The sequence below is a fragment of the Lactuca sativa genome, chromosome 3, assembly GCF_002870075.4.
Source record: "Lactuca sativa cultivar Salinas chromosome 3, Lsat_Salinas_v11, whole genome shotgun sequence".
Taxonomy (NCBI): domain Eukaryota; kingdom Viridiplantae; phylum Streptophyta; class Magnoliopsida; order Asterales; family Asteraceae; genus Lactuca; species Lactuca sativa.
The window spans coordinates 193,808,705-193,822,690 of record NC_056625.2 but is presented as its reverse complement, the minus strand read 5'-3'; positions in this window follow the sequence as shown (position 1 = coordinate 193,822,690).

The window sequence follows — 13,986 nt, the reverse complement described above, 5'->3', positions numbered from 1 at the left end:
TAGAGGAGTGACAATTGTGACTCTAAGCTCCAAGAACAAGAAGTTTCAAGCAATCAACTCAAGGTATTCTTCTAGATTTGATTTCATATGTTATGATTCAATTGTTTACACTAGATCTAGAATTTTAAGCCTTGGATACATTGCATGTTCAATTAGAGAAACCTAGGTCCAAGCATTATGGTTTTCATGTGCACATAGGAAAGTTCTTATGGCTCAAACCCATCAGTTCTGTACAGTTTATAAGACACGAAAAATATGAATCAAAATAAAAGATGAGACTTGAAGTATGCTCCATCTTCTCAGAAGCTGGTCCCTATACCTGTCTACTGATGACCTGAGAATACAAGTTATTTTGAAAGAGTTTATCAACATTAAAGCTGGTGAGTTCATAAGTATTTAGTGTCATAATTTCTATGAAAATGTTTGTAAGTGTTCGAATGCAAAAGTATGTAAATGTTTGTAGTAATTGTTTGTATCTACTAGAAAATCCTATATTTTCCATTAAAAGCAGCCTTCTACCAAGGCATCAAGTGTACTATATGTTGGTTCATTGTAAAAGTGAGTATTTTTCCCAAACGTTACTATCATTAGTAAAAATATAGATTTACATTACACTTTATGTGAGGAGGTCACAAGGTAGATGTAATTGGAAAATAATGAAGTACTGTAGTATAATAATATTATAACTACTATTGTACTAACTACCTTAAACCAATTGTTAATTAAGGTATAATGTGATGTAATTGTAACCATACTTGATCGACCTAGTGAAACACGACGCTCGAAGACGTCGAGATGTTATGACATTCATCATCCGAAGACCTGTAGGTCCCACTGTAGCTAGCAGCAAGGTGTAGGACACTCAGTCCAGTATAGATCTATACACAAATTCACGCTCTCCCTTCAGGAGACTCTGGATACAAGACGAGCCATGACAGAGATGTCGTGCCCTGAAGTAGTGCCTCACATTTATGATATAGTGTGTATGTAGTGTATGTACTAGCGTAGTGTATGTCTCCCCTGATTCTCATCATAGTAAGTTCTCTAGTATAGTATATAGTGTGTATGAATAGTATGTTCAATTGTATAGTATAGTGTATGTATTGTTTATAGTGTGTATTGACTCATGTATGAACTGACTCTTTGTATGTTTCTTTGTACTAGAAATAGTAAGTAATACACCACTAAACTATACTTATTATAATTTAATAGTAATGTTGTGTGTATATCTGAGTGTATTGAAATAAGACAATAAGCTTTTATGTCTATACATATATACATGATATATAACTAAGGATCAAACGACACTCGGACAAATAATAAGGTACTCTAAGTCCACAACCAAACAAGGAACAGGAAATAGAGTGTATTATCAGTCCGAAGTCCTTCAAACCTTACTTATATAACTATATATGTATGGGAGATGATTTCACAATATAAGAGTATAATAATTGAAAGTAAAGATTTGGAAACTAAAACTAAGTTTTATAACAAGGTTAACATGTAAAAGGGTTTAGTAATCATTTTCAAGTAGATTTGTTGACAAAACTGTTTAAAGCATAGAAAATCCATTTGTATGCTAGTTCTTAATCACATGTGATCGATATAATAACTAGTATGATTCAACTTGTATTCCCCCCATAAAAGCACTTAAAACATTTAAAAGGTTAACTAAGGGGTATGAACTCACCTGTAGTGAGTGGATTGTATGGAAGTGTTGGATAGGGTGCTAAGTGTCAAGTGAAGACTTGAACACACACAATGATCCTAATAACATATAAAGACACATGTACACATCTAATTAGTGATTATAACACCAATTAAGCAAGTATAAACACCCTAAAGTGTGGAAAACACTTTGGTTTAAGGGTGAGAAGGTCATTGGAATGCATCAAAGGGGATGGAAAGCATTGCTATTGAGTTCACGACCCAAGGACCACCCACCATGGAGTTAACGGCCCAAGGACCACTCCCCATGGAGTTTACGGCCTAGAGTTTACGACCCTAGTGGGTATATGGCCGTAAACCCATGGCAAACTCCACAAACTCGAAGTTTAAGGTCCCTAGTTCAATGGCGGTAGGTTCTAGTCTAAGTTCTAAGCATTAGGAAGGAAATTAAGGCAACATTGCACCGTTATATGGAGTTTACAGCCTTGGGTGATGCCTTGGCCGTAAACTCTCATCCATTCCAGATTTTATGGTGTTTCTACAGTGTAAACAAGTTCATTCAAGCACACATCAAGATAGGACAAGAGTACTAACAATCTAGGAGCTTGTTTGGGTGTTTAAGGTCCAAGAACACTAGCGTGTGTTCATGGTGTTTTGAAAAACACTTGAAGATCTATGAAAAGTGAAGAATTTATGGATGAAATGATGTATAACAACTAGATGAAAGGTTATAACATCAAATCAAGGGTAGAAACACTTGCATTTTTGGAAGATTGGAAGGTAGAGGTTATGATACTTGAGAGAGAAAGTGGGAGTTCTTGAGTTAGGAAGTGAAGAATGAGAAAAATGGGGAGTAAACTCATGCTATATGCATGAGTTTACGGCCAAAAGGAGTTCACGGCCCAAACCCCATTTGTTTGGCTGTGAACACCTAACCAAGGTGTTGGTTGATTTGTTGATGCCCCATAGTCCTAGAATATACTTCCTTTTATTCGTTTATTTGAAGGACAAATATTAAAATCACTCAAACGGACTTTAAACCGGCTAAAATTTAGCAGAAAAGTATTTGACTTTATTTGAAGTGCTTGACTGTAGGGTTTGTACGGATGGAAATTTCGGGTTGTCACAGTTACCTCTATGTAACCTTGCAACATCGAATTAGTGAAATTCAAACTATAATGCTATTTGCATACTTATGAGCGTATATTGAGAATCAAGTTGAAATAGCCTCGTGCAAGCCCAAATTGACTCAATAGCTAAACCCGATCAATTGTGGGTTTTGGCCCAAGAACTCTCGGCCAATTTAGCCTAGGCCTAAAAGCATATTCTTTAGGCCTTAATTGGAACAAAAACCCTTTTGTTGGGTTAAATCAAGCTCAAAATCCCATACACACATCCAAAACCACAAACCCTTTATGGAGTTAGGGTGTTTTCGGCCACCCTAAAATCGAAAACCCCTTGAGGAGCTTTTATGGCCGAAAACCCTATGGTTTTCGGTTGGGATTAGTAAAAAAATAAATAAGTAAAAGAAAAATAAAAAAGATTACCACCTCATATTTACCCCACCAATCTCAAAGCTATTATCCATCATGAATTCATGCCTATGTACTATTACCTTTCATGTTTCAAGGCCTACTTCCCATCAAGCAACAAGAAGTCAACCCAATCCTCCCATTTAAGGGAGTAATCGGCCGACCCACCCATCCTCACAAATTCATTTCACCCACTTTGCTCTCAAGAAATTTCCTCCCATCTCTTCTCTAAAAAATTTCAAGTATCATCATCACAAAATCGGTCCTAGGCATTTTGGTAAGTTCCTTGTCAAACTCAAAGTGTTTTTATACATGTTTGTGTTAAGATAATTCTATCTACACACTTATTTTCGTGTGTATGATCCTTAGAGCACTTGAGATTTCGAAAATCCCTTCAAGCTACACAAGGCTAAGCTCAACAACTTCTTTCTTCTTCTTCCTACAACTTATGAAAACAACAAGGTGAGCTTCATACCCCCGTATTTTCATGTTTTTCATACTTTTCGGGGGGAGAATACAAGTCAAGTCTCAGTTACCCCTTTGGATAATTGCGTGCATCATAGTTATGGGTTGAAAATGGAACAAGTTCTTTAATAAAAAGGATCTTAACATGTGCTAAAAGTCATGAAGTAAATGTTGATAACATCTTTGGAATATAAAAATTTTTGTGGTCATGATTGTACACTCAAAATGGCAAAAATATAAGTGTTATGCTCAAACATGTTTAACTCTTGGACATATGCATTTTCAACTCTTATACTTTACACAAATATTTGAAGATAACAGATCCCAAAGTTATTATATGTGTTTTGGTAAAAAAAAGTGACTTAGTAGAGACAACAAAATAGAATATTTTGTATTACAAAACTTTCAAAACGGCTATGGCATGTTAAACAAATTACAAAGCTTGATATTTTTGCTAAAAATGAGTTTATTAGTAAAATAGTCGTAACTATGTTGTCACTATTTTGATGGCTTAAAACTGGAGCTATTATGCTATTTTCACAACCTATGTTACACATAGACATGTTCACTAAAGATTATTCATAAAAAGTGTTATAAATAATTTAACCAAAATGATATACAAAACAAAATTTGTGACAAAAAAATTTAGGTGTCATAATCTGCCTATCATAAGGCTTTCAAAGCATGAGTAATAAACTGTATGTCATAAAAGCTGTAAAACGCGTGTCATATAGCTTCAGTCATAAATCCATACTATTAATGTCATTTTCATTATTCAATAATGGGAGTCAAAATTCACGTAAATCCGTTAAGGCTCTAGTGAGACACTGTACCTATCTAGTGTACATTCAAAGTCCCGCATTATAACCAAAGTCTCCTGGAGGGAGAACGAGATAGTTGTGATTAGATCTATACGAGGATTGACACCCCCATACATGAGTTGTTCACTACAACTAGATGGGCCAGTCTAGGGTAACAAACATCTTACCTTTTCCAACGCTTAAAGAACGTCGTACATGCATAACAATCACATCAAGCATGGTTATAATAACTCACTTAGGGATTAACAATACTATCTTGATTTATAGGAAGTTTATACTTCACCGGTTTTATAAAATATAGAACTGCATTTTGACTCTCGGTACATGATTGTTTCTGCTACTAGTCTGGGTTTAAGACCACAATTTTTAATACAACATAAAATATTGGATTTTCTGGGAACATACACCTTACAATTACAAACAATGGAAAACAAAGGACATGCATGCACATATTCACAGTTTTGGAACGAGACTTACAAACCATTTTTATAGAAAATATCAGATTTTCTGGAGTCATACAAACTATTACAATCGAGGATGTTACAAATCTTTTCAAACAAATATGTTTATGAACTCACCAACATTCAATGCTGACGATTTTCAAATATGCTTATGAACTCACCAACTCACCAGATTTACTGCATTTTGGAATTTCATACTTTATGTCACTTTTGTGTAATTGATGAACAAATACAATATGTAAACAATGTATGTTGGTATCTCTTAATGCATGTTGTTTGGTTGCTATGTTTCATTCATATTCAATTGTTATGATACTATATAATGACTTCATGTGCCCCCTGACGTTTCTGTCATCTTGGTTTGGGGGTGTGACATAAAGTAACTAAACTTTTATAAATTCCCAATATTAGTTACTATAGGAAAAATGTGATAATGGTGCTATCCCATGAAATTTCACTTTGCACCTTGTTATGTAGTTAGTGGAGCGTGTGTGGTTAACCGACTCACTAATTTGGGACTGACAAGGTTGGAAAAGTGTAGCTTGATGTTTGTCATAGATCAATGGAGCATGTGTAGTTAACCAACACATTGATTAGGTGATAAGTGGCATCAAGAGTTACAAGCAATTTTAATGTTTATTCACACCTTGTTTGTGATCCTCGGTATCCCTGTCACAAACTTGAAAGGCATAATCGAGATTTAAACATGCCATTGAAAAGTTCAATGAATATCAACAAATCTAGGAATTTCAATACATTTAAAGCTTAATAATCAATTTCGTTTTTCATGGTGGAAATTGGTAAATCGTCATTCACCTACCTTAAAATATTTTTCATTTGGATTACGACATACCTCTTCCGAATTGTAGAATATTGTGTTGGGTCCTAGACTTAATATTTAATTGGGGTGTTATATTAAGGATTCTTATCTAATCTAAACTTGGTTTTCCTTTTCATTTGTCTATCCCAAACAATGCTTCAGGCTCCAACCATTCTAGCTCATTCTCCATCATGAACTTGGTTAGGAGAACTATCTCCGATGTGTCACACTTTAACGATTGGATTCGAAACATTCGTATGGCCCTTCTCTACGACGACAAAGAATATGTCATCGATAAAGAGCTGAAGGAGATTGATGAACAAACTGCTCTCCCGAGCAAATCGAGGAATATAGGGTTCATCAGATGGACGCAACAAAGGTGTTGTCCATTATGATTGCTACCATGACCGATGAGGTTCAAAAGTCCTATGAGGAGTTCTGGCCCATCGAGATGCACCAAGATTTGATGGAAAGGTACCATCAAAGTGCTCGACAAGAAAGGTATGAGATCATTGCCTCCATGATCACAACCAAGATGAAGGATGGAGAGTCCATCACGGCCCACTTGAAAAAGATGCAGAGGTTTGTGGACCGCTTGCTGAAGTTGAATGTGAACTTCGATGAAGAGTTGGCTATTCATATCATCCTAGATTATTTGCCTTCTTGTTATGATTAGTTCATAATGACTTATCATATGAACAAGGAGGAAGTCACTCTGAGCAAGCTTCAATGCCTACTGAGAACTGCAGAAAGTAATTTCAAAGGCAAGTCTGTTGTATCCACTCCTACTGCTGTTGCCCCTGTCTTGGGATTTGGACATGGGAAGATAAAGCCCACCATCACAGGTATTTACACTATTCTATCTAATAACTCATCACATGCTAATTCTTGGCTCCTTGATACAGGTTGTGGATTTCACATTTGTTTTGATTTGTAGGGACTAAAAGGAAGTAGGGATGTGGAGCACGGGAATATAAACTTAATCATGGGGAATAGGAAAGTGTCGCCTGTCACCAAGATTGGAGTTTGTTCTTTATTAATTAGAAGTGGGTTAACTTTAGAGTTGAATGATTGTTGTTACTCGTCGGATATGGCGAGAAATTATTTCTTTTCATGGTTTGTATAAACAAGGATTTAGATTTTCATTTGATGATGAAATTGGTTCTATTAATACTTTCTTTAGTGGTGTATTTTATTTTAAAGCACTGCCTTGTAATGGTATATATGAAATTGTGATGGTTGTAGATAACTTAGGAAATAATGTGTTGAACATTAATTCGTCCAATGGTTTGGACAAGGCATGCTGGTGGCATTATTGTGAACAAGAAGCGCATAGCCCAAATCCAAAAGGATGGAGTGTTGGAGTCATTTGACTTAAAGTTAGATGACACTTGCGAATCTTGCTTGCTTGGAAAGACGACCAAGTCACCCTTCACTAGTACTTGTGAAAGGGATGAAGGTCTGTTGGATCTCATACACACCGATGTGTGTGGACCTTTCAGATCCGCCACAAGGGATGTTAACCGCTTCTATGTGACTTTTACTAATGATTACAGCAGATATGGCTATGTCTACTTAATCAAGCATAAGTCAGAAACCTATGAAAACTTCAAAGAGTTTAAGCAAAAAGTGGAGAATCAATTGGGCAGGAAGATAAAGATGCTCTGATCCGATCGAGGTGGTGAGTATCTTAGTATCAAGTTCCACGACTATCTTAAGGAATGTGGAATTGTTTCACAATTGACACCACCTAGGACACCACATCTTAATCGTGTGGCTGAGAGGTGCAATCGAACCTTCTTGGACATGGTTCGTTCCATGATAATTCGAGCTTCACTACCTATCTCGTTCTGGGGGTATTCCTTAGAGACTGTCGCCCATATCCTTAATCTAGTCCCAAGATATATGAGTCGTTAACTACGAGTTGGTTGTGCATTGATAGTATGAAAACACATCAGTAACTTGATGTTATAAAACGTATTGTGGTGTATGATTTAACGAGTTGTTAGTACAAGCATATAAGTTGTAGTTTATCTATTCCTTTTATCCTAAGAGGATTAAAAGCGATATCTTGGGCCCCTCGATGATTTTTTTATTGGCTTATGTGCTGGGCCCGGTTAGGACACAATTGATGTGCTCAATTAAGTTCTATATCAAACAAATTAGAAATCGAGAAAAAAACTGTTGGACAATGAGTATAACTTTATTCCATGTCTTTGTTCACACGATATCTTGTAGAACAGAGGATTATATGATCCCTTATCTAAAGGACGTGTCATTGACTAGGTCAAAGTTCGACATCAGCTTTTAAGAGCTATGGTTGTTAATCGGATATTGAAGTTGCATTTGCAATTATAGTTATTAGACTTATCCAAGTGGGAGACTATTGGATTAGGTGTCTAATCCCATAACTATAATTGGTATGTACTTGACCCGATAGTAGCATTGTAACGACCCAATTTTCACGTCCAAAAATTTCGTTTTTAAAACATTACTTTAGAAGACATTGATAATTAAAAACATTGTTTAATCAAACCATATCATAACGTAAACCATGTCTAAAAGCCAAATCATACAACCAATCGAAATATTAGAGTATCAATCCCAGAGTAAACTCATAAGTGCGGAATCAAAGAGTGTGTGTGATGAGCCGCTACCGCGCCTGCTCCTTCCCCTTGGCTGAAGAGGTACCTGAAACAACAACTTAGAAACGTAAGCACAAAGCTTAGTGAGTTCCCCCATCGTACCACATACCATACAACACATATCATACATACTGCCAGGCTATTCTGGGGTGCCTGACTACCTGGTACGGCCATTCTGGGGTGCCGACTACCCGTGCGGCCATTCTGGGGTGCCGTCCTACCCGTGTCAAGCCATTCTGGGGTGCTGACTACCCGTGTCAAGCCATTCTGGGGTGCTGACTACCCGTCGGTCCTGACAACCGATCCTTGGGGACTATTTCACCCCCTACTGCTACTACTATCACCTATCATAACACAACATATTATCAGACATATCTGGGGTGTCTGAACTACCCTTCGGTCCTAACAACCGAACTCAGGGACTGCTCCCCTCCTACTACCTCTAACTCATATGACAGATCATGCTAGCATATAAACATAACATCACATACTATCAGACGTATCTGGGATGTTTGACTACCCTCCGGCCTTCACAACCGAACCATACTACTATCACATATAACATATCATGCTAGCATATAACAAATCAGGTAGTAGCAAACCTAGATGATATCACAGAGACAATCATCTATCATACGTCTCCTACTGGTGGGCCGGCATTGTGGCCTTAGACCCACCGCTACTGGAAGGTAACTCACCTCAAAGTAGCTGCTGATCTGATCGGGAACTGACTGTCTACTGCTGCTGCTGCTGCTCCGGAAATCCTCCGGCTGCAATTCCCACAACATACTCAATCAAACACTGCTAACTGTCTTTTGGGTAAAATGACCATTTTACCCCTGATCATGCCCTAAGTCAAAGTCAGAGTCAACTTTCAGTTGACCCGACTCGCCAAGTTGGCTCTCCAACTCGTAGAGTCCCTACCCAAACGATTGTCCTGAATCCCTTTCTACTCGTCAAGTTAGGCGATGACTCGACGAGTTCTTCCTCTAAACTGAAATTCAAGTCCTTCATCCTACTGGCCGAGTTGTATGAACAACTCGTCGAGTTTATCTTCATCCGATGACCAATTATGCTAAGACTCGCCGAGTTCATCTTCATCCGAAGAACACTTATGTTGCGACTCGCCGAGTTGTATGAATAACTCGCCGAGTCTGTTCTTGATCAAAGGAGATTGCCTTGAACTCGCCGAGTCAGGGCATTGACCCGCCGAGTTCCTCCATGGATGGGTTTAACTTCCAACTCACTGAGTCACACCCCGTGACTCACTGCTCACACTCGACACTACGAAAAGGGGACAACTCGAAGACTCGCGAGCAGACTCGCCGAGTCAGATGAACGACTCGCCGAGTCGTTACCATGCAATTACTATATGGTCGATTCTGCTTGAATCCAGTCCATGCCAAACATTGATCTGGGCTCCTAGGGCCTGGTTTACACGTAAAGTTTCCAACTTTACGTGTAGATCATCACCAATAAAGGTTCTAAGGCTTAAAGTGCACCAAAAGGGGTAGATCTAGGGCTTGTGTGCAATATAACTCCATAAAGGTAGTAGATCCAAGCTCCAAGGACTGAATGGGGTCTAGATCTAAAGGCTAATAAACTTGAATCAACCAATAATGCACAACCAAGCTTGGGACATGGTTCAAGAGGGACTTTAATGGAGTAATAAGCATAAAAACAGAGGGAAAACGAGTTATACATCAAGGAAATTACTAAGAGAACATAGAGGTGCTTGGCTTCCTTCCCTTCCTCTTGATTTACTCCTCTTTGTTCTCAAAATCTTCAAGGAAAACACACTAATAAGCCTCAAACTCACAAGAACAAGGGCTAGGACATATGGAGGGTTTCTGAGGGTGAAGGGGGCTGGCTTGGGGCGGAAATGAGTGATTAATTAGGGTGCAAACCCCTGAAACTTAGGGTTTCATCCAACAGCGGTGACTCGCCGAGTCCGGATTATGGACTCGCCGAGTCACCAACTTAAACGTATCCCGGGGTCCCATCTCTACTCGACGAGTCGGACCTATGACTCGTCGAGTCCAAGGCTAAAAATGGAAAATAATCAAATAAGATTTACGTACCAGGAACCAGGTGCTACAAATCTCCCCCACTTATTTTAGACTTCGTCCTCGAAGTCTGCTGCTCGATCCTGAAACAGCTCGGGGTAATGCTCCATCATCTCGTCCACCGGCTCCCAAGTCGATTCCGAACCCTTGCGGTGCTGCCATTGCACCTTCACTAGCTCCACCCTCTTATTCCTCAAATCCTTCGACTTCCTTTTGAGGATTGCGACTGGGCGATCAATGTAATTCAGGCTGTCATCAACCTGAATGTCCTCTAACGGCACTACTGCTGAGTCGTCCACTAGGCACTTCCGCAGCTGAGAAACATGGAAAGTGCTGTGGATCTGGCTGAGCTTGGCTGGCAGATCCAGCCTATACGCCACGTTGCCCACCCGGGCTACAACCCTGAACGGTCCGATGAATCTCGGGCCCAACTTGCCCCGCTTTTTGAATCGAATGACGCCTTTCCAAGGCGACACCTTTAGGAGAACCATATCCCCGACTTGGAACTCCAAGTCGGATCGACGCTTGTCGGCGTAACTCTTCTGTCGACTCTGAGCAGTCTGAAGCCTGCTCCGAACCTGCTGGATCCTCTCGGTCGTCTTGAGCACCACCTCGGTGCTCCCCATGACTCTCTGGCCAACTTCACCCCAGCATATCGGGGTCCTGCACCTCCGACCGTACAACATCTCGAATGGGGGACGGTCAATACTCGCGTGGTAGCTGTTGTTGTAGGAGAACTCTGCCAAGGGAAGATAGGTATCCCAGCTACCACCGAAGTCTAACACACACGCCCGCAACATATCCTCCAAGGTCTGGATGGTCCGCTCGCTCTGACCATCCGTCTGCGGGTGAAAGGCGGTGCTAAAATGCGAACGAGTGCCCAAATCGTCATGAAATCTCTTCCAAAATCTGGAAGTAAAACGCACATCCCTGTCCGAGATAACCGATACTGGCACCCCGTGCCGCGACACAATCTCCCTGATATAGATGTCGGCCAATTTCTCGGCCGATATGGTCTCCTGAATCGGGATAAAGTGAGCACTCTTGGTCAATCGATCCACGATGACCCAAATCGAATCCACTCCACGCGCGGTCCTGGGAAGCTTCGTGATAAAATCCATCGTGATATCTTCCCATTTCCACAGTGGAATATCCAACGGCTGCATCTTGCCAGGCGGTCTCTAATGTTCGGCTTTGACCTTCCTGCAGGTCAAGCACCGCTCGACGTACCATGCCACATCCCACTTCATGTAGGGCCACCAATAATCTGGACGAAGGTCCCTATACATTTTCGTCGCCCCATGATGAATAGAGAATCGGGACTTGTGTGCCTCCTCCATCAAGATCTGGCGCACACCTCTGTGATACGGCACCCATACCCTATGATGTAGTGTTAATAGTTCTCGGCTATCATAATCGAAGGAGGAAAACTGACCCACCACACGCTCTCTCTTCCAATGTTCCTCCTTGATAGCCTCCTGTTGAGCCTCCCGAATCTGCTCCAACAGGGGAGTCACTACGGTCATGCTCATGCACGTATCCCTGATCGGCGCCGCCTTGTGGCTAAGCGCATCGGCCACCACGTTGGCCTTCCCCGGGTGGTAAAGGATCTCACAATCATAATCCTTCACCATGTCCAACCACCGACGCTGCCTCATGTTCAAATTCGGCTGATCCATGAGATACCTCAAACTCTTGTGGTCCGTGTAGATGGTACATCGAACCTCGTAGAGGTAATGCCACCAAATCTTGAGGGAAAAAACCACCGCCCCCAACTCCAAATCATGCGTCGGGTAGTTCTCCTTGTGAGGCTTGAGCTGCCTCGAAGCGTAGGCAATGACATACCCCTCTGCATCAGTACCGCACCCAACCCTGAAATGGACGCGTCACAATAAACCACAAAATCCTCTACGCCCTCTGGCAGGGCTAAGATCGGCGCCTCGCACAATCTTTGTCTCGGGGTCTCAAATGCAGCCTGCTGCTCGGGTCCCCATCGAAAGACCACAACTTTCTTCGTCAGCCGCGTCAGGGGTACGACTATCTTGGAGAAATCCTGAATAAATCTCCAATAGTAGCCTGCTAATCCCAGGAAACTTTGAATCTCAGATGGAGACTTCGGAACCTCCCATCTCATCACGGCCTCGACCTTGGCCGGATCGACCAGAATCCCGTTCTGGTTGACAAGATGTCTGAGAAATTGCACCTCGCGCAACCAAAACTCACACTTGGAGAACTTGGCATACAAGCCCTCCCTCCTCAGGGTCTCCAACACCTCTTTCAGATGCTCCTCATGCTCCTCCTGAGTCTTGGAATAAACCAAGATGTCATCGATAAAGACTATCACAGACCGATCCAGCATCGGTCTCCATATGCGGTTCATGAGGTCCATGAACGCGGCAGGAGCATTGGTGAGCCCAAACGACATCACCACAAACTCATAGTGGCCATAGCGCATCCGAAACGCGGTATTATGCGTATCCTCCTCCCTGACCCTCATCTGATGATAACCCAAACGCAAATCAATCTTGGAGAACCAAGATGCTCCCTGAAGCTGGTCAAAGAGTTCATCAATCCTCGGGAGCGGGTATCGATTCTTCACCGTTACCTTGTTCAGCTCCCGGTAATCTATACACATCTGATGCGACCAGTCCTTCTTCTTCACGAACAAAATCGGGGCTCCCCAGGGTGAGCTACTCGGACGAATGAATCCCTTGTCGAACAGCTCCTGCAGCTATGTAGACAACTCCTGCATCTCAGGAGGAGCCAACCGATATGGTGCCTTGGCTATCGGAGCCGCACCAGGAACGAGGTCAATCCTAAACTCAACCTGTCGCTCTGGAGGTATCCCAGGAAGCTCCTCTGGAAAAACATCTGCGAAATCTCGCACCACCGGAACCTCGTTCACCATCGCCTTACCCGTCTCCCGGGTATCCATCACGTACGCGACATATCCTGCGCATCCCTGCTGAAGGTAGCGTCTCGCCCTCGCTGCTGAACATACTGCGGGTCCACACTGCGGCCTCTTGCCATGAATCACTAACTCTCCCTCGCTTGGGGTCCTGACCCGCACTAGCTGCTGCGCGCAATCTATCACCGCCCCATTGGGGCTCAACCAATCCATGCCTATAATCACCTTGTTCCCACGTAACGGAATGGGAACCAAGTCTACCAAGTAGCGCTCCTCAAACAAACGCAATACGCAATCTCGAAATACCATCGATGCTCGCACCGATCGATCATTAGCAATCTCTACCTCTAAAGGGCAATCTAACTCGCCCGCAGTCTCATGAAACTTCTTGCTAAGTGCAAGGGAAACAAATGATCGGGATGCACCCGAGTCGAACAACACCTGAACTGGGATGCCGTTCACATGGAACGATCCTAATGCATACACATACATACGGAGCACATATCAATATCATAACATCATAAAAATAAAATAGAGGGAAAAAATCATACCCGTCACCACATCGGGTGCGGCGCGTGCCTCCTCGGTAGTCAACTGAAA